This window comes from Lissotriton vulgaris, chromosome 4_1 (assembly GCF_964263255.1).
Source record: "Lissotriton vulgaris chromosome 4_1, aLisVul1.2, whole genome shotgun sequence".
NCBI lineage: Eukaryota > Metazoa > Chordata > Amphibia > Caudata > Salamandridae > Lissotriton > Lissotriton vulgaris.
In genome coordinates, this window is record NC_141691.1 from 1254727762 (window position 1) to 1254753100 (window position 25339).

Sequence of the window (25339 nt, forward strand, 5' to 3'; positions counted from 1 at the left end):
AAAGAAAAAAAACTGTGAAGACAGTGATTAACAAGTGCGGTAAGGCTTATTGCCGATGGCGCTGCCCTGCACTGGCCACATTTGTGAAGCACGGTAAAACAAGGTGAGCGAACATTCCAATCAAAGACGAATTTGATGAAAAGATGTTTTCTAACATTACACTTAGGGGCATATTTACAGAGAAGTGATGGAGCGCAGCTTTAGCCTTCTTGGCTTAATACTGCACTCCATCACTTCTGAAACACAGGGCTGCATCGTATTTACAACAATACTGTGCAGTCCTGCGTTTCCCCCTGTGTCGGTGCTAATTTCAGCTGCCTAGCACCAAGGCAGGCACCCTTGCACCATAGTGCAAGGGTGCCTGCGTTGGAGGGAATGAATGATCATGTGGAGGAAGGTGTCCCTTCCTGCCCATAAACAATATTAAATGCCATTTGTAACTTCTATATGTTTTGCTTTGTGCAGCACCCATAGAAGTTACAAATCGTCATTTTAAAAATGATTGTTTAAGTGCAGGAATTGACATCTTCCTATACATAAACAATCATGCATAGCATTTTCCTATTTCTATGTTTTTTGTACAATGCAGCACACATCGAAACAGCAAACACGAGGAGTAATAAAGCATTTCTCCCTGTCTCGCCATGTTAAGACCAGGTTTTTATTGTCTTCATTTTGGAGCTGCCTCCGATTTACACCACCCTTGTAAATAGGGGACAGCATCAAAATCAATGGGTGTTGTGGCGGAACACCCACCGCAACACCCATTGCCCACCCCTTTCATTCTCGGAATAGCGTGAAAGGGTGCCTTATTTACAAGGCAGCATTAAGCCATGTTAAGTGGCTTATCACTGCCTTGTAAATAAGGCAAAGCCCATATAGCCGCAGGAACGTCTTTAAAAGTGATGTTCCTGTGGTGATAGGAGCTTGAAAATATGCCCAACAAGCTTGTGGTACTGAGAATCATCTCAATGCAAAGCTTGTCAGAAGATTATTTCTTATGATACCTCTCAACACTGTTCTTTGCACACAAGAATAACACAAGGGATAAAAGGGGATGGTAAGGTAGAAGGTTAATTCAAGTATCCTTTGTACAGGGTTCAACTGCTCTATGTCCCCTAGGTCCTTAAGATAACGCACCATCTTATACCACCCTCAAACAAAGATCACGTCAGCCCTCCTCGAAGGTGTCCGCCTATGGAGCAGAAGCAAGATTGCTATTGTGACACACAGAGAGAGGTGAAGACCTAACATAGTACTTACTATACACAGTGTCCTAGAAAACCAGAACTGGTAGCTAATGTATGAGGGCATGGGCTCATATATACAACCTCTACTTGTTTCCTCCTTTTAGAGTTCTTCCAGTGCACATACAACTACTACTCATCACATTTTTATCTAATCTATGAGAATATACACGTTTGTGAACACTCAAATCAGCATTCACAATCACATTATTATGTGTGCAGATTACTTTTATGATTTGACAATTTATCTGAACCAAAATCCCCAGAAAACAGAATTCTTCTTTCTCTCCATATCCGCCAGAGCAAATTCAGTAATCTCCTGTAATCGTTTAAATTGAAGAGTTTTTCATCAACACTAACTCCATTGGCAAATTCTTAGGATTGCCTCAGGACTTACATCTCACATTTATTTGTTATATCAACAACTTGGCTAAACTCATCAATTTCCAACTGCACCCCTTGAAGGAAAGCTAACATCTCATTTCTCCATATCACATAAAATTAGCAGTTGATTCTTTAGTTATCTCAAGAATATACTTCAGAAACATCATTTTAGCTAAAGCCCACCAAACATCCACAGCCCCTTCTGATGTGTTCTAAACATGTATACCAGGCTGATTCACTCTGCAGGCATCACATCACTCCCATATTTATTAATTGCTACTGAATACCTATCCAAGCCAGACTCACATATCAAATGTGCTGCCTTGTATGTAGAGTAATTTGTGAATGCAACCCTCCAAGCTTGCAGATCTATATACTCAATATCTGTAGTGTTTGTGGGTGCCTGAGAAGCCAGAAAACCCTTCTTCTGGATCCTCATCATTAAGAACATGTAAAGCATTCCTGTCCGGGGCAGCCATGGCAGCTTAGCACTCTTTGCAGCCCCCAACCTTAGAACACTGATGACAATATCTATCTTCTATATTCAGCTTAAGGATCTCCTTGTCATACAATTCCTAGACTAAATTCCATCATTATTCTTTGCAATCTAATTTCAAACATGAATTTTGATTAAGGCATTGGTTTAAAATTTGCTTAATATCCTCCCATCTCCATATAATCCCCAGGTGTTAAGTGAAAGTGAAAAAGTTTATTGTTTTAGTTAATTAAAACCATAACAATACATTTTATAAAATCAAGTACTGGGATCAAGGGTCTTAATGTTTAACCACATTCTCTTTCGTTTGATCCTAAAACATTCTGAGTCTAGTGCAAACAATTGTTTTTTTAAATATGAGCATTTTGGTGTACATCATATACAAGTTAAAAGAAATAAACAGTCAATAAACTATTGTTAAAACATACAAAATGCGGTTCCAAGAGTTCTGGTACTATTCTTTGTTAAGTTCGAGCGGGTCTTTATTAGGTTCAAGAGAGCCCTCTTCCACGGACGCCGACGACATGTGTTCCTTATTCAGGCAGGGTACCAGGTTGTATTTCAACCCTTGAGCATGAACCAACAGGAACTTTATTAATAGGCAGTTCAGACGGGTGTCTGTTGGGTTTAGGACTGCCATAATCGCCGATCTGCACTTTCTGATGCCTTGTTCATTCATGGCCTTTTTAAGGAAGGTGGCTCGAGCGTGGGCCAAATTCAGACAAATGCAAACGAGATGAAGTACTCCTTGCTGCAACCAAATAGTCTACAAGATTTGGGTCCGTCATGCTCCCAAATTGGCTGGTCCATGGTAGAGGGAAATTTTCCCAGACGTAGCGCCATTAGCTTTTGTTTTCTAGGGGCCGGAAATGTAATTGTTAGGTATGGGGCTGCAGTGAGTGTTTTGTATTTGGATATAACCATCCAGGCATGTTTTCTTGTACTGAAAGTAGCCTTGTCAGTTACGAGTGAATGGAATTTTGTTGACGTATTTATGGCTTGCCTAAAAGCTGGGTAAGGCAGGTTATTTCCCAAAGGTTTCTTGTCCCAGTGTCAGTTAAGGCCTTCTCGAGAAACTGATTGCATGGAGACTTTGTGTCAGTTTTTATTTCGTCCCACAGGGCTTTATGCAATTCTGAAGCAGATGTGTTCTGTTTCAGGCTGTACCAATACTTTATTGTTGCGTACTTCCTTCCCACTATTTCGTTTATTACCCCAAATTCTAATCTCGTCTGAGCTGCTGAAGCTGCCCGGTGAATTTGGAAAGTGGATTTGTACATAGCCGTCTGTATTTTGTTCAGCAGATCCGCGTCTTTCCCATGAAGGGCTGCACTGCCGTAGGACAGTGAAGGAAGCACCTTGGCTTTTAATATTGCCAATAGAGGTTTGTATGTTGGCCCCGTAAGCTTTTTTGCTAGAGACATGAAGGCAAATGAAAGTGCGTTTGCTCTCTGGGCGATGTACGTTTTTTGCTGCTGGTGATTGTGTCGATTGTCAAAATAAAAGCCCAAGTACTTATAGGTGGACACAGCTTCTATGTTTTTTCCCTCTAGTTGGACGCGTTGGCTTAGTGTCCGTCGTCTAGTGATGAGCATTGTTTTGCTTTTTGTTGTATTTATCTCCAGATTGTTATTACTTATAAATTTCGCTAGCCCCTCAAGCGATCTTTGGAGGCCAATCTTGGTTAAGCTCATCAATACGACGTCGTCCGCGTATGATAAATGAGTTAGAGATAAGGAGTCAAGTTTTGGGGGGTGGGATAAGATGTTATTTAGGCTCGAAGCTAGGTCTGCCATAAAGAGATTGAAGAGATGCGGGGCTAGAACACAGCCTTGCTTGAGGCCTTTGCTGGTGTTGATTTTCATTGAGAGCCATGTTCCATTCCCCAATTTTACTTCCATCCATGTGTTGGAGTAAAGAAGTAGAATTCCTCTCAAAGTTTTTTCCGGGATATTCCAGCTGCGCAGTTTCCTCCATAGGATGCTACGGTCTACGCTATCGAAGGCCGCCTTTAAGTCAATAAAGCAGAGATGGAGGGGCTGTTTCCTTCGTAGATATTTGTCAGCTAACACTGAGAGTGACAGGACGTTTTTCATTGTCCCGCACCCCTTCCTGAAGCCTGTGTGATTCAACGGGATTCTCTTTGTGGCGTCAGACCAGCTTATCAGGTCTTCAAGGAGCAGGGATGCAAAGTACTTCGCCTCCACATCTAGGAGAGCGATCAAACTGTAATTTGCTGGAGATGTTCTATCTCCTCCTTTGAAGATAGGTGAAATTATTGAGCCTTGCCAGCTTGATGGAATTTTGTTTTCGTTTTCTACTTCATTGAATAGTTTTTTTAGGTTTCCACTCCAGTAGTCCGGATCGTCTTTGAAAACTATCGGAGGGATGCCATTCCGTCCTGGCACTCCACTGCCGCGAGACTTCCCTAAAATTCTTCTTATGTCCTCATCGCGGAAACCTATGCGTCTGGGCTTCTCTGCTGTCTCGTTGTTCTCTGAAGATTGAGCCTCTTCTCTAAAGTGCCTTGCTGTTCTTTGGTCCCCATCAGACAACTGTGTTGCACTGCTTTCTTCGTTCAGGGATTCTGCTTTTGTACAGGGCATTTTTTCTTCGCCACTAATTATGGAACTCACTTTGCTATGTTTGACCCTTTTGTTATTGTTTTGTTTCTCTGCTCGTGTATTGGGCAGGTCTTGTGTTGCGCCAGAGAATATCTGTGTTAATAATGCCGCCCAGTCTGCTTCTTGGACATTTGATGTTATTGGGTTTAGAGGATGGTTTAGACCATTGATGATCTTCCAGAATGCATTTGAGTTGGTGCTCTTTGCAGTGCAGATTAATTTTGCCCAGAAATCATCCTTTAGGGATCTTTTATATTCCCACATTTTCTTTGTATACTCTTTTTTAGGATTCTGTCTTTGGACCCAATCTTTTGATGACGTTGTTATCTTTTTTAATGCTCTTGCATTTCTTCTAATTTCTATTTTGAGCTTTGCCAGGTTTTTTGGCAGTGGAATTTTATAAGTTGAAGGCCGTGAATTTTTTTTGGAGTGGGCATAATTGTTGTTAGCATTTTGGTGAAATTCTCCTATTTTTGTATCTGATTGCCTTTAGTTGTCTCACTCCCCGTTTTTAGTCTCTGTACTTTTATCTGCAACTCCTCAATGTTAGCTGTTGTTCCATTTAATCGTTTCAGGTTGGTGGAGAAGGAACTCTCTCCAACTAGGTGTTAATGTTTGTTTGAATGTGAAGAATGTTCACACAAATAGAACCATGTGCACTATATAAATGGATGGATAAATAACAGGTGAACTCTATGTCAATAAGTAAAACCTGTTTTACAAATGCATGCAGCAACGTGTAGTAACACCGTCACAGCTGAATATTCCCTGACATTAACCATGATATCTTCAGGTTTTGCCCCACATTCAAAATAAGTGAAGAAGGGCTGACATGGTATCAAGTAAATATTAGCATATTGTTGCAGAAGTTGTCCCTCACATGTATTTGCGGTGAATATCTTACCATTAGGTGCACATCCCATAGAAATGCCACTGAATGTGATGTAGTGCAAAATACATTTTTCATTTGTAGGGATGATTCATAATCACAAGAAGTCAGCATCCACATATATTCTTTCATTGTAATAACATGAGACATTAGAATGTGAGTTGTAATAATGTGAATCGTGATGTATTTTAGGGCATTTCAATGTAAACTTGAAGAAATCAACTTGGCAACCAGATGTAACTAGCTGAAATCATTAACATGCAGAATTGGTGTATACCGCTGACAATTAATCATGTATTCAATGTGCTTATGTAACTTGTTAACTTAGAGAAACGCAGTAATATTAAGAAAGTGTGATATTTTATATGCAATTTCATAACGTCTATGCGCCATCTTTCTTTTGTTAGCGGATTTCTGTAGGCCTGAAATGCATTTTCCCTGAAAGCTCTCCCATTAGAATTAATAGTTGAATTTCAAGTACACTTCTGATTCTTTTCTTTCTCATGTTTCTGCTGCAGGTGGAAGAATCATCCTTGTTAGTTTTAATAATGTCCTTGTGTTAAGAGTTAGACAAGGAGATAAGGGGATACATTGAGCATTGATACTGATGATGGAGAACTGTTGTATTTTCTCACCGGAGAGAGCCTGGGAATCAAGGTCATCAAACTTCCAGTCGGGAATATTGCTGCCCAATGAAAAAGTACCTACGAGGATATGGCTTGAGCAGATGGCGTGACCCATGAAGTGCTTTTTAGAACACGCTCTGTAGCTTCATGCTACTTGACCCAACCAATGTGGGGAGACTTCTATGGAAGACTCCACATGCTGACACCTTATCTGATCCTGACCCAAAAAATGCTTAATTAGGGATGTCACGTTGGTGCTGGTGTAGGGACAGATTATTGTGCTATTCCCACGAACCATCAATGCAAGGGAACTTGGACATTTGTTCCCTAATCTTTTCTAATCTGATTCTGGAACTAATTATCTTGTGCATGTTGAATAACCTTGATTTCATTCGTAGATTTGACTTTGTATTAGTCCAGATGTATTTCTGCACCCTCGTCTTGAGGTGCCTGTACTTTAAGTTATTTTTGCCTTTGTAATAAATCAACTAACTTCATTTGGTAGTCTGTGATTTTTTAAGAGTCAAAGTGAATTGAAATTGAAATGATTGACCAGCTAATTACTCCCCCCCCCCCCACCCCCGGATTTCATGTTGAGAAACAGTACCATTGACTCGAGGTTCTAGATCAGAGCTAGAATGTGGAAACTCAGCTCATTCAAGTGTACTTTAAAAATTATTTTGCTATGGTAGCCATGGGAAAATTGAGAATAACTGTCAGTAATACTATTAACATTAACTACTGTTGTTCTTTTACAATATTGTTACCATCAGCATATTGCCAGCTTTAATATGCCACACAAAAAAGGAGCAGAAATATAAAAGTAGTGCATGACCTATATCCACTTCCGTGCGGTGCAGATTCTTCCCCGGTGCTGGACATTCCAGAACAGGGTGCGGTCGTGACGGAACCATTCCGTCATCAGCACAGCTCAACCGTGACTGATGACGGAATGGTTCCGTCACCAGCATCGAAGTGGATATTTGTGTTCATGGCAAACAATAAAGTAACAGCGTTGCCTCACATATCAGCTCTGAGAAAATACTCAGTAAAAATATGTATCTTTATGAATTATGGTAAACACTTCTTACTTATCACAGTCATGTAATAAAGTCTGCAACAAAGAAATCCATGAGACAGAGTAAAAAACAAATATAGAAAGTAAAAAATGATTATATAAAATATCATGAATTGCCAGCACACTCAATGTAAGAGTCATTGCCAACACTTTACTGATATTGGAAACAGAATGGAGGCAGCACCAAGTATGAAGTAGACCAGGACCACGTAGTATCAAAAATATATTTTCTTTTATTTTTTCATTTTTAAGACAGCCAACGCGTTTCGCTCCCCAACCATGGGAGCTTCGTCAGGGCAAAGATGTTATTAGATCTTGAAATGACGGAATGACGTCAGTGAAAAAGTTTGACCAAAACAGTATGGATGCCGATATCAAAATTCTGATATCCGGATAATATTATAAACACGTCAAGGGCTTATGGGTAAAGGGCACGATTATCCAAGAAGGTAATATTTCCAAAAAATAATGTAAATTTTTTGGCGTCCAAAGACAGGCACGTGCGCAGACCTTAATAAGCTGCTACCACAAATGCTCCATGCTTCCTGTTACTGCAGTGTCCCCATGACGGATTCGGTCGACCGAATCCGTCATGGGGACACTGCAGTAACAGGAAGCATGGAGATTTTTGGAAATATTACCTTCTTGGATAATCGTGCCCTTTACCCATAAGCCCTTGACATGTTTATAATATTATTCGGACATAACATCTTTGCCCTGACGAAGCTCCCATGGTTGGGGAGCGAAACGCGTTGGCTGTCTTAAAAATAAAAAAATAAAAGAAAATATATTTTTGATACTACGTGGTCCTGGTCTACTTCATACTTGGTGCTGCCTCCATTCTGTTTCTAAAGTTTTCGTCTGGATTTCCAGTAGGACCAAACCGCAGCAGGTCCTGGAGGTTATCAGCACAACAATAAATTGGACATTTGAGGGACATCGGAATATAGAGGTGCTGGCTGTCAGATCCGCTGTGGAACTCTTTTCTTTGACTTTACTGATATTGTTTCAGAAAGCCTGACGTTACAGCCTTGCAGTAGGAAATCTGTAACAAAATTAAGAGCCTTGTCACACCACTTGTCCAGGAGACATCAACCTACACTATTTTTGCAAGACTACACCCGTTTGCTCAGCGATACAATAGTAGCAGTCAATCCATAATTGCTACACATGACCACCACACCCAGCAACAGATTTATGTTCACATGTATCACTGAGCAAAAAAGTCATCCATTTTTTTCACCAAATGAGAAGCCTATAGCTTTTCAAATATTTTACACATTGCTAAGGACAAGAACTCAGCTATTGATTAATGTATCAACAGACACTAACAGTTAATTATCCAGCACAGGTTCCCACCTAATTCATACATGTTTTCCATAAATAACGGACCACATTCTCAAAGGTAGATTGAGACGAAAGTCTAACTTTATGACTTTTGGTATTCACAAAGGGCATTTACTAAGCGTAAATGCCCTTTGTGAATACCAAAAGTTGAATATAATGACTTTCGGTACTCAAACAGGGCATTTACAAGTACTAAATGCTCTTTGTGAATACCGAAAGTTGTACAGTTATATTTTCATCGCACTTCACTTTTGTGAATTTGCCCGAATAGATTTTCTTCATTCAATATTTACTTTTTTATTTATTTACTTGGGAATTTCAGAATGCAGTATCTTAAGTGTGCAGGAGATTAAAATGAATAGCAAAAGTCTAAAAAACAGATGATGTAGGAGCAAGCATTCAATCAGTTAGGAAATGTTCCCATAGTTGTTGTTCTGCAATTTTGGCGACAAGGACTTGGTTTGTTTAGAAAGCAAGCGTGAATAATTTAGTTCTTTTGAATTTCCTGAACTGCAACTCATTTGGTTTGTTCTCAGGGTTGGACAGAGGATGCTACACAATCTTGAACCTAGTATTCCTAGAGTTCTTTCTCTGCATTTCAGTTTCTTTTAAATGAGCGTTGATTGACATGGTAAGCAGCTGATAAGAAGCTGGTTCTTGCAGCCACTGCAGGTAAGAGTGGTGGGGCTGTGGGGCCGGGCGGGAGGGATGTCAAGAGACGACCACGAAGGTAAATTCATTATTTATTTGCTTTTCTCTCTTGGTTGTCTCTCAAAATCCCGCCCCCAGCTGGCCCCACTGCCCCACCACTCTTACCTGCAGCCACTGGTAACTTACTGGAGAATAAGTTATAGCTCGGTTTTACACATATTTTTGGGCTATTTCTCCTAGATGGTGTAGAAACCCTTTCTTTTTAAACTTGATCTTGGATTCAACAAGTAATGAGTTGCAGGCTTTTAAAGTTGGCTTGATGTGATTCCACTTACATAGATTAGGAAATATTTTGACAGTTCAGTTTTATAACATTGATAACCTTACGATGAATGCTTTTTGTAGGCTTCAAATGATTTGGCAGTAAGTAGTCCAGGAGGAAAATGACAATGCACTGTATGGGTCTACTCTATTTTTGCAGAAGTTAGGGTTTTTTCAGGGGCCGAATACCTATTGACAGCTGTGTTGACTATTGGGCACTTTCGAGTCTAAGAATACCTTAGTTAAATAGGGAGAGTCCTGGTGGAACAGAGTACCAAAAATAGGAGTCCTGCAAAGGAGCAAGGAGACGGGCTAGTATTGTCCCTCTTTATGATGTCCTAAGTCTTGTTCTCTTCATGCCAATAAGTTCTCCTTCGTCCAGTGGAGGGCATGGTCAACACACATAGTGATGTTAGGAGTGTTGTTTACGTTATTGTGCAAATATAACAATTGATGGACATAATGTTGAACAATTTCAAATATTCACCCTAGTACAGAGATCTAGGCCAAAATCCATTGTTTTGTTGCTTCCCATGCCATTCCAGTTTAAACCCAGCCATATGCAAATCAGTCTTGACCCTGCTCCCAAAGGAAACAGTCCAGCCCGAAATGCCAGGCCAAGTTCTCCCTGGACCGAAAACAAGCATCCTAGGACCGGTTTCTGGGTTTCACCCCTCATCAGCTAGGCTAGCTTGATTCCAGTGGCATGGAGAGCACAGGACCCATGTGTGGGCATACCCGTCCCACTTAGGGTGACAAATGCAAAAAGAACAATTGATGGACAGAATGTTGAACAATGTCAAGCATTCACCCCAGTACAGAGATATGGGCCTAAATCCATAATTGTGTTGCTCCCCATGCCATTCCAGTTTAAACCCAGCCAAATGCAAATCAGTCTTCACCCTGCTCCCATTCGGAACAGTCCATCATGTCCTTGTGTTTGCTTTGTTCAAGTTGGCAGAGTGTGCCAAGACATGGGTCCATTGCACATTTTGCCACTAGATTCAAGCTAACCTGGCTGAAGAGGGATGTTACCCCGAAACCGGTCCCAGGATTCTTGTTTCCAGTTCAGGGAGGACTTGGCTTGGCTGTTCGGGCTGAACTGTTACCATGAGGAACATGGTCAATTCTGATTTTTTTATGGTGGGTCTGAACTGGGGTGCCGAAGTGAGTTAAAGAACGATGATGAATTAAATCCAGGTCTGTGACTGGGTGTGAGTGTCTGAAAAGTTTCAGTGCTCCATCTATCTCCTCCTTGTGTTTATTTTATGGTGCAACCAAAAATTGGGTATTTGCTGCAAACATTTGGTCGTTTGCTTCATACTGCTTGAAAAGCTCAGCTCTGTTTAAGTTTTTGTTTGCTTTTTACAATCATGTACTCTTCTCACTTGCTTTTTTATAACTTACATTCTATAAAACATTGTTTCCCTTTGTGTGCTTCTTGTGTATACTGTTGCTGTGTGTCTGTGCTTGCTCCAAGCAGTTGTATTGGCTCAATGTGTGACTTGCGTGGCTGCTGCTATCGTATGCTTCTTGTGTGTACTTTTGCTGTATATTGGTACATACTCCATATGACTGTGTTTGCTGCATATGTAACTCGTGTGGCTGCTATTTTACCAACAATGTAAAGCTCTCTGGTAACTTCAGTTCAAGTTTGAGCTATATACAATCAATAAATACATTAAAAATGTTGGATTATAACCTTCATTTTATAAGCTTCCTTCTGTGAATATTATGAAAGAGAAGATTGTATCACAAGACTATGGAAAACATTGTTCCTTTATTCATGCAAATAATATGTAGTACTTACTTGGTAGAACATATAAAATAATGCAACATTTTATATTTTCCACTCTAATTGATATACAGATAGAACTTCCTCTCCTTGGATTTCAGAAGTTCACAGAAGGGGACAGCACACATGAGAAGCAAGTTTATACAAATAAAAATCAGTTAATTTCAGTTCCGGATTACCAAACAGGCACAGTAGGCACAGGCCTATGGGCCCCTCTTCTTTTAGCAGCCCCACCACAACTGATCAAAATAATATTGATTGGATCTTAAAAGAAAATTACTATCAAGCTTTCATCAATATTGTTCCCAAAAGATAGAAAATAATGAACCAGCTAAAAGAAAGGAAAAGTTTACATTAAAGGATCTATAGAGAAAATATTGAATTAATGTAATGTACCCATTTGCAACTCAAAGTACATAAACCGGAGCTTATCTTCTGGCAGCAGGCAGTTGTAAAAAAATCTGGTGCATTGGGGATAATTTGCGAAGGGGCCCCAAAATGTTGACTGCCTAGGGCCGCCACAGGGTTTAATCTGGCACTGGATAGTTCAAAAACTATTGGTTTGATAACTCAGCAAACAGAAACACAATTGTTATCGAGGTACAACACAGTTTATTTTTATTCTCTTCAATTTAACATCTGTTTGAGAGGACAGAGGATCCGCAGCTGACATGGAAAATGTCTTTCTTTGATCCAGCTCTCACACCCACAATCGACAAGCTCTAGATCGCAGCCAGCTTGGGGGGCGTGGCTACGGTGCCACGCAAGATGGCCGCTTGAGGGTGTGTCTCCGCCGCACCGGACCCGGTGACGGAGCCTCGCTTGCGGTTCCACAACGTTTTTTGTCTTGCAGTTTCTGAATTCATTCACCGGAATGTGAGCGGCACCTGAGGAGCTTTTTGCCGACATTGCCACGCAGTGTATTCTCTCCTTTCAGCGCTGACGTGTCCTGAGCCTGTTACGACCGCCATTTTATCGCTACGATTCTCCTCACAGGAATATGCGCTGCACCATGACGTCTTGCTGCAACAAGCTCTACCTCTTGTGGACACTTCTTATTACAACACCACAATACACTGGAAGTAGGATTTAATCATTTCTTCTTTCAAATGAGCAACTCATTTTTTAACTACTATTGACTTGTTTTTTCGGTCACACCCTTGACGGTTTTTCTTTAAAGGCCTCAGTATTATTCACCTAGTGACATTGTCTGGAATTTGATGTGCTATGTCCAGTGCCCATATGACCAATTTGATCTCATAAGACTGTTGCTGATCCTTCTACAGATGGTTTCCTGCTGCTTTAAGTGGCTGTCTGCAACACTACCTGCCAGATTTTGCGCAGGAATCTTCTTACCAGGCATTTTAATTCGACTTGTCTTGTTTTTTTTTACTCCTGTGTGATTCCTTTTCTTAGCAGCAGCACTTTACTTGCTGAGCTTGCCCTATTGGAGGTCTTCCTTCTTCATCATATGCAAGACCTTCTGGAATTTTCTCTCTATTTGTTGCTGAAGTCCACTTGTTTGCATTTGGGGTTTGACAGGTATCCTTCTATAGCTGTGGCTTTTGCAGTATTGGCAGTTTCAGCTTGCTACGCACCAAATTGGAATTGGTTTGTCTTCTATGGTCAAACTGCGTAAATCAAGGTTTGTCTTTGTGCCCTCTACGACTATCCAGGTGGCATCCTCTTCAGTGTTGTGTCCCTCTACTGCTGTGGTCTCAATGGCTGGAGTTGCACCTCACCGTTCCTCCTCAACGTAGTCTACATCTACCAAATCCTCTCCTCCTACAACTTCAACTAAACGTCTGAAACACGATCCTACATCCCCTGACAAATCTTCTTCTCCTATTTCTATGGAGTTCATTTTGGAGGAAATACGTGCATTACGTCCATTTGTAGAGGAAACAAATAAGGACATGCAACTCATGAAGGAAAAATGGGTATCAATGGATAATAGGATTACCTCTGTTGAACAACAGGTTTCAGAGATACAAACCAACTCTCAGCGCATCTCTTCTCTGGAAAAGTCGATCCTTGCTCTCCAGCAACATAGAGAGGATTTAGAAAATAGAAATAGGAGGAATAGCCTCCGTATTTATGGTTTGCCGGAATCCTTGGAGGGTGCTGACCCTGTGGCATTTTTTACTTCCTTCATCCCAAAACTTCTGGACATGCCGCCCACTACTTCTTTCAGTATCCAACGAGCCCATAGACTGGGTCTACGTTCATCTGTTTCAACGAAACCACGCGGAGTCATCATTCTCTTCTTGAAATTTACTGACCTGCTCTCAGTTCTCTCTGCAGCTAGATTCAAGCGACAAGTTTCCTGGCTCGGTCAGAGAGTGTTCCTCTCTCAAGATGTCTCCAATGCCACTGCGTCAACACGGAAAGAATTCCTGTCTCTTCGTGCTACTTTGCATTCCCTTGGAGCTCAATACGGCTTGTTTCATCCGTCCATCTTCAAGGTTACTCATCAAAATCGAACATGGACTTTTCAAGATCTTGGAGAACATAAGAACTTTATCCATTTTCAATCCAATGGTGGAATGGATACCTCCGCTTCTCCTAATGGCTGAATGATTCGTCATTTATATCTGTTGTTTTCTTGTGTTTCCTCTTAACACTCCTATTAGTATTTTTACAGTTTACCCCCGAGTTTACCTTTCCCATCCTGAATGTGTTCTTATGTAATTTTGCTTGTTGTATGCATTATATTGTATAATCCTCTCGTTATTTTCCTATTACCATGTGTCCTTTCTCTCCTTACACAGATTCCTGATGTTTGTTGCTTCATCCCATTTGGCTCCTCTCCTTTGGTTTTTGTTGTCCTGGTGCGGTTGGATTTCCACTCTTCGAGCGTTCCGTCTTGTTGAGTGTCGCTATTCCCCGTCTCTCTCTTGTATGTCCCCCTCAGGTATGTAGATCGTTGCCAGCTTACTTCATTCAAAATAAATTCTCCCAAGTTGCCTTTCACGTGCTGGGTTTCAACTAAATTCATTTTTTCTGTGGCCACTGTGTAAGGAAGTGAGTATCTTACTAGCAGCTCGCAGCTAGTTTAGTTTTGCCAAAAATTACTATAACAGGTAACTTATTAGGTACATTTGTCATGCCCCAGCTGCTTATAAATTATCAATTTAATTTTTTCAAGTAGATCGTATTGAATGAATACCAGCTCCATTCATCTGACTAACATTTTAAATTGCACATGATAAAGAGCCAGAAGTTATCATTTTCCCTGTAGACACAAAGATATGGAATTAAAATATATTATCTTCTTAGATCCTTGCCTTATGGTAAAACCCTTAATCCAACATACAAACCTTGGCCATCAAAATTGAGAAAACGCTGACTGACACACTGGCAACATACTCCTGACTCCTTACATTCCTTTCAGTGTGTTCATAAGTTATAAGATCCAAACTTTTAAAGAGAATCGTGTTTGAAAATCCACAACTAGCAGACAAGGGCCCTGATTCCCGGTAGAGTGATGCATTCTGATCACTGTGCAAACACGTTTGAGCACGGATCATATGCAGGAGATTTACAATGAGCCCTGAACTCCTGCAAGTTTCTTAGATGACACCTATCAAAAGTTACAGGGATAAATATGCAATAAATTCCGTTTCAAGTGGAATATAATGCAGCAAATTCTAATTCTGCATGTAATCCCTCGTTTTCATCAGGGAAATGATCCCAGCCACAGGATCGTTATTTATCATGTGTGATAAGTATTTCACTGCTTCCAGGCCCACTCATAAAAGGCTCAGGACTAGACTTATCAAAGGATTGAGTTTCCCTTCTGCCACACAATGTGATGCAAGAACAATCCAGTCCTTACGCCAGATTTACCAAGTCATACAAAGCCACCTTGAGTGGTCCTGAATGTCTTGATGAATCTAGATTAACGTAAAAAACTGCGAGTCACTGCCTTGTGTTACTTTGCGCTGGGAAGGAATTACACGGGTTGGGCATTGGTATCTACACGCATCCACCTATGTATTTTGCTGTATTCCCAGATTTAACAAGACAAGTAAACCTGGCACTACGTCACAAAAGGGAGAAATATTTTTACTTCTCAATTTTTCCACTTTCTAAATGTGAAAGATGAAAAAGCTTCTAAGGATTGTTTTTGTGTTGGAAGATGTCCCTTGCTACACATGGACAAATCTGGCTGTAACGCAGACACCCTTGCACCATGGCACAAGGGTGCCTGCATGGACACTTGGCAGCCACAAGTGCACTAGCGCAGACAGAGAGCTTAAATGTGCCATGTGTTAGATAATATGGAGCATTCCTGCCCTCTCCCTTTTACACAGCACAGCAGCTGGTCGTGCTACGTTGTGTAGCCCGAAAGGCTGATACATCTGGGTTCCAATGCCCACACAGTGTGGAAGAAAGGACTGCAAGGCATTGATTCACAAACTACAACTAAAAAACAATACCTCATTTTTTCAAATATACAGTTTCGTTGGATGGTTATGAAACCAAATTTGTCCTTGAACCATATCCTTGCAACCTTTAAGATGATTGCAGCAAAATGTCTCAAAAGCATCAAGTGGCCAAGAAATTGGTGAAAATTACTTTCAGGAAATGAGGGTGGATGGTACCAAAGAAGGCAGGGGGTACTGGATAACAACTGTAACAACTGTGGTCTTCTGTAAATGGTGTCATAGCTGACTACTTTTGTAAAGCCTTTAACAGGGAACAGAGTTTCCCTTTTTAGCATTTGACTCTCAGGGTAGCAATGCAGAGCATCCCAAAACGTATGCAAGGGAGGTTCTGTGAGCCGGAAACTCTGCACTTAGCAAAGCCCCAAAAACACTTTGAGGCCCAGTCCATACTTTGTCTTATAAAAAGGAAAAACACTTTACTGCACAGACTACTAAATGCCCCACACAATTCTACAAAGACATACAGAATGGCAGGTGCACATGCTTATGGTTACCAGTGCATTTGGGTTGGAAAAAATAAACTAGTGAATAAATGATACAACTCTGAATGTCATACAAACAGAAAACATTGAATGTGAAAGATGTTTGCAAATATGTTTTACAACAGGGAAGGACGGTTAAATAAGTGTTAGGTTAGGATTAAGGAAAGCCACTTTATAGAATTTCTATGAGCTATTGATTATATTTATTATGAGATTGGAAGATCCATGTAACATTGGAAAACTATTTAAAATAAAAATTATATATTTGTGCTGTTGTAGATGGTTTTTAATAAAAAAAATGTATAAAGCAAACTCTAAAATTATAGGTAATATTATTATAACTGAGAGTTGTAACACATTCTAAAGAGCCTCATAACCAACAGGGGTGCACACTAAAGAAAGATACCACAAGTCAAAGAACCAGTTAAGTGTACCCTGTATCATCTGTGCAGAATACACCTCTAATTGCGGCCCAGCAAGCCCTGAATCCGAAAAATTCAAAGAGCCTAGCACTACAAATTGGGTCCAGTGAATAAAAGTCATTCCTACTAGCTTTGTTGATGGGCACCTCATAAATCGCGGGCAAAGACACAGTGCACTTAAAATTAAATATTTTCAGGATGGTATCATTTTCCAATACCATTCAACATTATGTGTAATGAGTCACTGTGTGGACTTCCGCGCAGCATTTGATCTTGTAAGCGGGGAGCAACTATGGTCTACTTTGAAAGGCTATAAATTATATGCAGACCTGTTAGCCCTTATCCAGGCCTTGCATACAGACAACTGGGCCCAGGTAGTCCTGGATGTGGAGGGTGGATTATCTGGTAGGATCCAGATTGGAAATGGCCTTAGGCAGGGGTGCGTATTAGCCCAGTTGCTCTTTTCTTTGTTTATAGCGGACCTCCCCCAGATCCTAAAAGAGGTTAGAGGGGCGAGTCCAAAGTTAGGGGGTAACCATATATCCTGTCTGCTTTATGCAGACGATCTGGTGATCATGGACCAGACGGAGATAGGTTTGCAGAGGAAACTAGATATGTTCCATAAATACTGTCTAAATAAAAAATTGGTAGTAAATATGGAAAAGACTAAAATCCTATGTTTCGGCAAAAGTAAGACCCGGTTCCCTTGGCATTTGGGTACGGAACTTCTTGAGAGAGTATCGGAATATAGATATTTGGGTGTATGGTTCACGAGTAACCTGAATTGGACCACCCATCTGGAAGCTTTAAAAATTAGGGCAGCAGCTTCTATAAAGGGCTTAAAAAGGTTTAATAGCTTTTACGGAGATTTGTCAGATGGGCCGGTTATTAAGGCCTATCTGGCAATGGTCCCCGCGCAATTCCTATATGGATCAGAGGTTCTCCTCCTCAGTGGGAAAAAAGGTTGGGATAAAGAGGAGGGTATGATCCTGAAAAGCTTATTCTCGTTACCTAAATCAGCTAAGATTGGAGATGGGAGTCACTTCCTGGGCAATTACAACCAGGATGGCACTAATACGGTTTTGGCAGGGTCTGGAGATAGGGGAGGCGCCCAGAAAAATATCACAGTGGTGTAGAGAGGAAATTACCTCCAGTGAGTTATCATGGGCTAAAGAAGTCAGACTCTCATTAAAGGAAGCTTATGGGAAGTTAGGAATAGAACTAGATGCCCAGTTAGGACACACCAATATAGGCAAAAAAGAACTACGGTCATTGGGAGCGGATGTGTCCCGTACATGTGATCACGAGTACCTTCGGCAAAAAATATCAGTGTCCCATATGATCCAAGTATGGAATTCAGAAGATCATCCCTACCCGTACTTGGATAGGTTGCCGAATCAGAAATTAAGAAGAGAGGTTTTAAAACTGAGAATGGGTGTAAACCCCTGTTATGTAAATACCAGGGTTAAAAACCTCATGATTAACAGTAATGGCAATTGCACATGTACGTTGGGCTCCACCTGTGACATTACTCATGTTTTATTAGACTGTAGGAGGACCCTTGATATACGTAAGGAGATTTTAGGCCCGTTATTCAAAAATTACAGGATTACGAATAGGAAGCAAGCTGCAGAGCTCCTGGTGGGGATGGGAAACCTGGATATAGCCTGCGCCTTGGGGAAATACATGATTCGAGTTAGGGAGCTCCTCCAGAATACAGAGTTATAGACATATGTTATCGAGACTGTACTCTCATGTATGTATTATGTTTGGAAGGTCTAGTCAGATATGTTTTCTTATGTGTTTTTAACATCTCAAGAGGATACTGTTAGAAATAATGTTGCCAGGGTTATCCTCCGGGAAATGACTGAATTGCAATTTTATAAATTTTAACTCGTGTTTTTATAAAGTTTATAAATATATAGTGTATACTTTTATGGTTGTAATAACTCAAATAAAGTTTTAATGACTGACTGAGTCACTGCTTATATCATTACTCTCAATAAGAATTTTAAGATTCAATACTATACAGGGTATGTCTTTCTTCTACCTCAACATTTGCTGGAAAGCAACCACAAATCATAAAAACAAAGCTTAAACTTGAAGTGCCAGCTTCCATAGTGGTTGAAATCCTAGCAAATCTCTCTAAAGGTCATGAATTTCTGATCTTTGGACAGTTAGAGTGACAAACAAAATGGTGGGATTAGGCTCATTGGGTGCCACTGTATGGTGGCAGGGCACCAGAGAAAACAAACGCTTTCCTAGTAGTGCCACTTGCTTCCCAAGGCTCCACCAAGCCAGATATACAAATCTTTGAGCTTACGGGCATTTGGGATGAATCCTGGCCCCATCTGATTCTTAATCCAAGGCAATGCTTTTGGCGTGGCTGTGTCTTTTCCCTTGTCTGTTTGTTTTCTCAAATTAGGCAGTTGATTTTTCGATTTAGGTGCCCCTCTTGTGGGGCACTTGGGTTTCGTCAGCCCAAGAGCCACGTGAGAGCTCAAGCCCATGTGATCCAGCCAGGTCCATATGTGTTGGTGTGTTCACCAGCAATCCTCATTCTCCCACACATGCTGTAGTGTAGTTCCTAGTTTCCCACTAGGCACTGCGCATTGGAATAACATAAACAGTAGTATCGACGTGGAACTGCTTATATTCCAGGCCTCCACTGACTATGCTAAACTTAATTGGGTTGTGTTACCAACTAGCTCAGAGGTCACTGGAAACTTTCTTCTCTGCATAGGAAGTGATCAGCTTCCTTGGCACAGACAAGAAGGTATTCAGCTTTCCAACAACCGTGCAACATGACAACTTTGCTCCTCAGATCAAGAGTCGATCTCTAGGGTCGTGTGAAACAATAGACACAGATTTCACTCAGTCAGTCTAGTGAAGTTTACTTTCACAGTATGTAGAGAATAGAGAGACGGGCGTTTATCAATAAAGGGTTAACATTTATTGAACAGTCTTTCTTCTCGTACAAGAGAAATGTATTGCCACAATTGCAATAACTGTTATTATAAAAAGTACGTACAGTAAGATAAGTATTGCGAAATAGAACTGTAAAAGCATTGATATGGTTTCTTAGCCATACAATGGTTTAAAAGTAATAAAACATATATACAGTCATATATACATTAGGCTAACATACTCAACTGGTGCTTCTAACTAAGCCTACCCCAGTGTGCCTGACCTAAGCCTAACACGTGAGAAGGGGGAGTAAGTAAGTAGCTTAAGTTAAGTTGGTTTTGCCAAGGTTTGTTTCAAAAATTCTCGTCTAAGGGTTTAGTCAACACCATACCTCTGAATAGAATGATGGAGGATTGGTATCTCCTTCAGGGGTCTCTCTCGATATCCCAGTCACCCGCGAGGGTAAACCGGAAGCGCCGGGACTGGATTTCTCTGCACGAGAAAGGCAGCGGCTTCTCTCAGCGCGTCGAGGAAGGAGGGGTGACAGCGTCCGCGGGCAGCTGGGCTGGATGTCTTCGCAGAGGACGGCTGCACGGCTCCTCAAGCGTACTGAACCATAGTTCGCGCTGTAGCGGCGATAATGGTAATCAGTAGCTTCACCACCACAGGATAGCAGGCTGCAGCGACAGAGTGCTAGTTTTTACCAACACGGGGTCATGCAGGCAGCTGGCATCAGCAACAGGTTCGCTCATTGCTTAAGGCAACGTTGGTAATATTTATACCTGACAGGTGCCGGGTTTGACGCAAGTTTGCTGGACATAAGACGTCAATTAAAGATGTCACTAGGAAGTGACAGTTATCAGTTGCTCATTAGAGTTCCATTACTAATCAAAACATAGCAAGCGGGGATTTCCAGGTTTGCTAAGTTTTTATCTTGTTGAAGAACTCGGAGTGTTATCTAGGAATATCAGATAGTGACTGCTGCTCTGTCATTGCACTAATTGGTCGCAAAGGAAGTAGCAGAGAGTCATGCTGGAATGTGGCTCTGTTCGTGTGAGGCCAGAGATGACTTTTCAGAAAATCGCACTTGAACGGTTATGCCAATATAGGGAATAAATGGATTTATAGCCGAATAGGGGCATAAGGTCACAGTATCGATCAGGAACCTAGATAAGCACGCAACAATGCTTGTGTGGTCAGTGATTCAATGCAATGTACTCCACACTGTCCCATGAAATGGGTGCAGAGAGGCACACCACAGTGCATACGGGGCTCTGCCCCTTCCCAGGAGCCTAACTAAAGGGAGAGTGGCTATTTCTAGCAAATGAGAGGGTTGCAGTGGGAAGAAGGTAATGTACAACAGGGAATGTGGTGATTCCTATTTGGAGGGTATGTTGTTTGTCTCCTTAACAGATGAGATCAGTTTTTAGACTCTTCTGCTACTTTCCAAAGTCTACCAGGAGATGAAGAAGAAAAGTAAGAGGAAGAGCAACTAAAAAGCTGTAACACTATTATTTAATGGCGAAATAGAGAAAACCCCATCATGGGCCTTATTTTAAAGCATCTTGCACACCTAAATGCTGCTTAGATGCACACAAAATATAAACATAAAATCCCAGTGTTGATTCATATAGTTCAAACAAGATTTGGGTGTCGATGTGGATAGAACATTGCTTTTAAGACCAAATACATTTTTGTTCTAGACATTTATTTTTATTTTTTTTTTAGATTGACCGGGCCTGGTAACTTCTCCAACCAACAATAAAGTTTTCTAAAAACCATGACAAAACAAGCATTGATAATGGCAAATGGTCAGCAATTGTTTAAATCTATGGTAGAGGAGTGTGCCCTCAGTTTTGCTTAGGCTGTTTCCAAACCCTGGTGTTAAATGCTTCATGGCAGCCAATGTCACATGGATATGTGGTTGATCATTTGCTCAGTTCAATTCTGTTTTTTCCCCAGACAAATCTACACACTACCAAACTGGCTGCAACTGGAGTTTATTTGGCAAATGCAAAGTTCTTAACAATAACTACTAATGTCCTTCACATTTTGCCTTTTTTCAGCACATAAGAAGTAGGCATCCCAGTCTTCCACAAAATTCTTCCCTAATTAGTGAAAATGTGCACTACATATGCTTTTTCACTGCACTGCTATGGGCAATTCCATCTACTACTTTCTGGAAACATTAAAGTAACCCTGAAAAACTATCCGGCACTTGACAACATCCTAATAATTTTACCAATGTGATGTTCGTAGCTCTGCCTAATTGCACTTGGACTGAAATATGAGGAAATTATAGCCGCTTAACCGGACTGGTTGCTTACAAACAATAGTGGCAGCTATGTGCCTAATGAGAAAAGAGGAATATCGATATAGGATTTTAAAGTGATAAATAATCCAGAGTTTGTAAATAGGCTAAGTTGGACACCCTGATCACTTTGACATCAGGATCTACCAGATAGAATGACGTACTGAGTACTCAACACTGCAAACCTCTAACACTATGGAGAAGATCCTCTACTTTCTGACTTAGTTCTATTGCTCCTAAGCAAGAAGGCAATACACCGATCCAGTGAAATAGAACATACATCTGCCATTTTCCCCAAAACATATACAAAGAACCCCCAGTTTTTGCTTGGAAATTGTACTTTCTCAGCCCTGATGAAGGTGATAACATCTTGCTTTCACCGAAATCTGCATAGGCCAGCAATAGACATCTGAGAATCCCATCTAAGAATCATGTCAAGGAAATGACCGTTTCAAACCAAAATGATGGAGTGATGCCTTTTGAATGTACATACATAGGACAAACAGAATGTCTGTAATAGGTCTTTGTCTCAGATGTGGTTTTTTTGTGAATATGTTTGCACAGTTTGAGATTTAGTATGTCTGAGAGGAATTAATGGTGAGAAAATTTGAATACGAGAATGTGTTTGATTTCACTTCTGTTCTCTCTTTGTGGGGGTTACTGAAATAATAACCTATGAATGGAGAAGTAATAGAATATGATGTCTCTTTCTTATCTTCAAATGTCAGTGTAAAGATTTCCTTGTTCTGTATTTTTTGATGAACAAATTAATGTTATAAAAAAAGAAAAAAGAAAAAAAATATGTATTTAAAAAGAAAGAAAAATAATGTTTTTTGATAAATAAAACACAATCTAAATGAAAGTCACTTCTCTTTCTTTTTCCTTGGCTTTTTATCTGTGCTGTATATCAAATATTGTCAGCAGAGCTATAGCCAATTCTCAAATTAGATAGGTTTGACAAGAGGTTTTCCATTTTGTATTTACTTAATCCCCCTCCTCTTAGACCTCAAAGAAACATGGGGTACCTTAGCTTTATAGCATGTAGCATGTGTGTCATTCACCTTACATCTAGTGTTGGGCTTATACCATTAGCAAGATGATTATCTTCAAAGAGGTCTTTTGAGTGAGTCTTAAGATGTGCTGTGACTCCAAATGAGACAATGCACGTGGGCACTAACTCCATTTAGGTAGTTTTTTTCTGCTTTCGGGTTTGAACACTCATCTAAAGAGCTTACAGTTTGTCTTGTTTCTCACATGCTTTTGAGTCTTATATGGTTGAACTGAAACAGTAACGCATTGAAATACCAGGCCATGCCTCTGCATCTCTCCATCTCACTACACCGAACACCTTCCGACACCAACCACAAACTCTCAACACCCTGGACTCCATGGGCCTCCCTGTTCTCTTTGGGGACTGCGTGTCCTCCCTTGCCCATCAACAACAAAGAAGGCAGACCGGAAAGGGGTGATGGAATGGACACCCTTCCAACATTGCCCCCCCCATTGTAGCTTAAAGTATCTGAATTCATATCACCACAACTTATGCAACTTGTGTCTTTCCTCAGACCATAATGACACTCCATGTAAGATCTGCCTCGCCTTCTGCTCGAAGAGACCCTAAGGTACTAAAGGGAGAGTCGATGGACACAAGGTAAAATGCACCAGCAGGCATCCTCTGGAGGAGTGGATATTTTTTGAGGAAGAAGGTATCCCTGGCACCGAAGAAGGTGAAGATGCAGGCCCAGTTTGGAGATGATACCCTGGAGTACATCATAGCACCAGGGAGAGAAGGATGTTGAGCTGATTTCAAAGACCACCAGCCCTTGAACTAAGATTATGCCCAGGGTTGTAAGTGCCACACCCAGCTCCAAGGCCCACGCTAGAACATGAGAGTCACATAGAGAGTCGCAGGCCGACGTGCAGCCCCGCTCCCACAAGACTCAGGCATTATCCCTTGAGCACAGCCATAAGAGACTGCTGCCTCCAAGGCCTCTGCTGCCTATGGACGTGGATCAGCACATATAAGGAGCTGGGGAGAGGAGTTGGCCTAACTGCTAGGACGGTCGACCTCGAATCTGGGGAACTGGGTTCAAGTCTCAGCAATGACACAGAACATTCTGTGATTCTGGGTAAATCATTTATTGTCCCAGTGCCTAACAAAAATGAATGTATTCTCAAGTAATGCAACTGGTGCCTTGTAAAGCACTCTGATACCCGATTCGGGTCAAGTTTGCGCTATATAAAACTCTGTAAATTAAATTTAAAAAAATGAAGATTTTCTTTTGGAGAGTGTATTTATGAAGTCTGGAAATCCAGCAGTATAGTGGAATTCCACCATTAATAGGAGCATTCAACAAGTTTAATATCAGAGCTGTGCTTGTGAACAAGTACAGGGTCCTCCCCCCTAGTCAGGCAAAGACCAAGAAACCCAAGTTCCTATGAATTCACATGCCTCTCACTGGCATTGTTGCCCTCTGGAAACTCATACAAATGTGCTCCTCCTAAATGCAGGAGTATTTGAGTCTTTAATGTATGAATGGCGAGGGAACACTCCTACCTTCAATTGGGCTGTACCAGTAGGTGTGTGTATTCAGGGAAAATACTGTTGCTTTGGAGTAAAAAAGTTATGTCATTACATTAACACATGCAGAGTTTTATAAATGTTCCGTTTTGGAGTAATCGAGAACATTCTGCTCCTTTGCAGATTTATTGGAGCACTTCCGGGGTTCCAAAAGTAGTAGTGATAATACAAAGCAGATTTCTCACTCTTTTCTCTCCTAACTTTGTGAAATGGTTTTTACATTTGCAAAGGTTCCCCAGGACACATGCCAGCACGCATATTAGCTGCAACTTCATCATTTGCTATCCATCCACCATGTTGATAAATATTTCAACCTTTCAATTCAAATCAGATGTTTATCACCTTCTTTCAAGGTTCTGGTTGATCCACATCAACACTATCCAGTGCTTGCCTATCTGAGTATTTGCAGGACATATCCTTGCTGTATCAACTAAAATCTGAATGAAAACCAGAAAATATTCATATTTGTATTCAATATTCCATGTCTTGACATGTTTTATGATGTGTATAAGCATATTTTCAGGGCCCCTCTATTCCTGTATGCTAAATCAAGAAGTACACAGATGTGTTATTTCATGATAAAATCTATACATGACATCTATTCTAATACATGTATCAAGGGTGAAGGGGGGTTTATGATGTTATCAATGTTAAGGCTCCATTTGCCAGGTCCAAAAAGATGTCCACAATGGACAGTTTGTGTGCCTGAGAGCCAGAGGAGGATGTT